The sequence below is a fragment of the Mus caroli genome, chromosome 19 (assembly GCF_900094665.2).
Source record: "Mus caroli chromosome 19, CAROLI_EIJ_v1.1, whole genome shotgun sequence".
NCBI classification, from domain to species: domain Eukaryota; kingdom Metazoa; phylum Chordata; class Mammalia; order Rodentia; family Muridae; genus Mus; species Mus caroli.
This window is the reverse complement of record NC_034588.1, coordinates 17,919,595-17,923,596: the sequence shown is the minus strand read 5'-3', so window position 1 is coordinate 17,923,596 and position 4,002 is coordinate 17,919,595.

Below are 4,002 nucleotides of genomic sequence, written 5' to 3'. Positions count from 1 at the left end.
TTCTGACCTTTGGAACATGTATTCCTTTCCCAGGTGGCTCATAAGTAAATATTGTTATCTCTCTCCAGTCTTTTCTGAAGGAGGCTGGTTGAGGCATGCTTCTCTGCTAACTGTTCCCTGGTCTGCCAGGTTGCAACCCTTCCCTCCAGGCTGTTCAGAGTTATAAATCTTTATATTTATTCACTTTACAGGCCCTTCCCTCCACTCCTCCCAGTCCCACTCTTGAACCCACTCCCCTCACTCCTCCCTCTCATTCCTCAGAAAAAGGGAGGCCCCTCCATGCGTACCCTCCGACCCTGGTACCTTAAAGTCACAGCAGGACTAAGCTCATCCTTTTCCACTGAGTCCAGTCTATGCAGCAGAGCTATGGGAAAGGGATCCAAACATCCACAACAGTCAGAGACAGCCTAGTTTTACTTGTTAAGGGACCCACATGAGAGTTGTTAAATCTTAATTGGGGAAGCACTCTTCGATCAATAATAATGTGTTTTCTTTTAAATCCCAATGTTTGTTTATGTGGCTCAGAAATCCATGTGGCATTCTATCCCCTCACTATGTGTGCTTGTGATGCCTTAGTTCATCCATTTGATGCAAGGGTACCCAAGACTAGGTTCATGCACAAAGACAGAACCTAACAACACAGGCTGTCCTCCCCATCTTATCCCTTTAATTCCTGTGCTGTCTCTTCTTATCCTTCTCTGAGCTGTGTTTAGTATTAATATGGGAGGAACCCAAGCATTAGAAGGACAAAGCATGAGTGTATGAATGGTAAGTAGAGTACATACAAATTGGCCACCCCTTTGGAAATGAGGGACACACCCTTCATAGCAGCCTGGGTGTGGCATTACCTGCTACTTTCCCATAAACTCCTCCTTTAAAGCCTCACCTTCCACTTGCCTCTGAGCAAAGCTGTGTTCTCCTTTCTGCAGTCTCCCTAGTTTCTGTTGCTTGACATGAACCATTCTTTTCTAGACATGGTCACATGGGAGGTGTAAGAATACTCCTAGCAGCCTGAGGTGATACAATTAGATTTCAACATAACCTTTGCCTGTTGCTCCATTCCTGTGTGAACTTGGATAAGCCACTGTATCTCTCAGACATTAAGAATTCCCTGCCTGGCACCATAATCTTAAGTGTGCCTTAGTGACATGTACACCTTGGCAGTAATCAACAGATTTCTAATCGGACTTAAGGTTTGAACAGCAAGACTTAAGGTTTGAACAGCAATACCTGGTAGTGGAAATCTAGCCAAATTCCCAGGGCTTAGTGAAGTCACGGATCTTGGAGGAGAATGTACAACCACTAAACCAGAGCAGTCTCTAACTGCATTCTTAATGTTTATCCTTATACCCACAGATAAGAGTAATTCTCAACTGTCATCAAGGAGACTTTTCTTTGCAACAGGTGGAGAGCATTATGGACAACCATAACTGATCAAAATGAAGAATTGTGGAGCCCATTCATAACTGATTCATCTACAAAACAACTCTCAAACCTAAGGCTGAGGGATCATTAAAGAAGAGGGAGAGGAAAGATTGTAAGTGTCAAAGGAAGAGAAAGTTTCCTGAGAGATTGTGTCTCCTTGAAATGCCAGAAGTTGCACACATAAATTCTCACCAACATGGTTGCAGAAAGCATTTCCCAAATGGGCTCACTTTATGTTAAATAAATGAATGATGGAAAGTGCTGTCACTATACCTGATTGATTCCATTTCTTACTCCCCTTTCAGTACCTGCATGCAAATGTCTGGTGCCTGATTCCTTACTTTTCCAAAACCTTCATTGATTTTGCCTATTAGTCATAATTGTTGTATTAATAAATTATTATTAACCCTAAGGACTTTATCATATCCTCTTTACATTTTTATTCAAGTTTCTTTGCTTAAAAAATAGCATTCTCCTTTTTGTAGAAGGAGATGCAAGAAAATAAAATAGTTTTACTTTGGGAAGTCATCACAGAGGAATCTAATAATTTTGGAAAATCATAGCAATCACCATAGCCACTTCTTTGGCCTTTGAAAGACTTGGGCACTTGGGCTTGGGGATCAGTGATAAAATGAGGGACACAGGGATTCTTTGGCTCTTCAGGCCTATGACAAGAGAGATAGTGGCTATCTCACTGGGGTCCTTTATGGAAAGTGGCACTAGAGAAAGCTGAAAACTTTCTTTCATACTTCTCCAGAGTTGCCTGCCATGGTGGCCAGTACTTCAATATCTTTTTACCACTCGAGATCATTAATAATTAAGCATATCTGCTTGAAAGACTTGGATCTTATCTTAGTTAGGTGTTTACTGCTGTGAACAGACACCATGACCAATGCCGTTCTTATAAAATAACATTTAATTGGGGTTGGCTCACAGATTCGGAGATTCAGCCCATATTCAACAAGGCAGGATGAGGGCAGCATCCAGGCAGGCATAGTGCAGGCAGAGCTGAGAGTTCTACATCTTCATCTGAAGACTGCTAGTGTAAGACTGACTTTTAGACAGCTATGGTGAGGGTCTTATAGCTCACACCCACAGTGACACACCTACTCCAACAGGGCCATACCTCCTAATAGTGCCATTCTCTGGGCCAAGCATATATAATCTATTACATATCTCAATACAAAAAAGTACTTATTTCTGTGACATAAAGAAACCCAGTGGCTTTTCAGGAAACTTTACTGCAAGCGCAAAACAAGGTTACTTTTGCTGTCCTCATTCGGATATGAGGATGAGGGACAGGATGAGTCCCTGAAAACCAACACTAGGGACCCATGTTGTACTAGGGCTGTTCCGCTCTTAGGCTTTGAGGACTTCACTGTCTCACTTAAAAATTCTGCCAGAGTTTTGTAAGTTGTTACACATGAGGTAACTAGATAATGTGATGTGGTAGTCCCTCTATTGTTTAAGATAAATGCACATTAATCTACATTACATGAGCTCATTAATATCATAAAATTTGACTTCAACACATTTCCATTAATTTTAAAGTACCCTTTGCCCCCTCAGTTTTTAAACTTTATGATTTAGGTTTGAAGACAAGACTTCTTTGGTCTTCCCAAACTGACCACCTAGCATTGAAGGCCAGAAGCATAGGACGTTAATTATTGTATAAAATGTACCTTTATTCCTCACTTCCTGGGTAGAGCTTGCTTCCTGTCTTACCTGCTGCCCATGCTTGGATTATACTCAGCATACAAAGCCAGCTATGATTCATCTCCCATAGAATCAACAACAACAAAAAACCCCACAACAAAACAGCCTGTTTTCTTCCATGAGAAGTGTTGTAAATTGTTATACTAGCAAGCACAGGATACTTTGTGTTTTCCTGTCTATGATTAAACAGTTTAATATACATGTTCTTATGTTCTTCTCTAATAGACTGAAAAAAGCTTTGTATATGCAGGGTCTTTCATTATTGTGCAAAGCGAAGAACCACTGAGTGTTACTTGCTATCCAGCTCACATGGGATAACATTTTACTGCAATGCTCAGGATTTCTTCTATTTTGACTCATTATTAACCATGTAATAAATTGAATGGTGTCTTTAATTTTTGTAACTAAATTAGGAGAAGTGCCATGAAAATATTTGGGAATTTATTGCATTACTTATGGACTAATGTTTATACTTAAGCTTTTCTTTTTTAAGGCACAAATCATTAAGTGATAATTAATAAATACATTGAGGTAAAACAAAAAGGTGAGCATTATAGAACTTTTTCCTTTCCTAGACAAATGAGTAAAATATAAAAATAAAATACAAACAAATAAAATGTAGATGGATGCTGCATATTTATTCAAGTATTTAGAGGGATCCATGGGACAAAGAGACTAATAGAGCCAACAGGTGTCTTATCAAATTTTGCCCCACATACTTTGGTAACTTGCATGTTTCTTGACTTATCCATGATTCTGTAAAGGAAAGTTACTGGTTACAGGAACATCAGGCTCCTTTCCAGGCCTGCCATACAGGGTTCCATGAGTGAGTGATTATGTCCTAGTGGGCAGAAATGATAA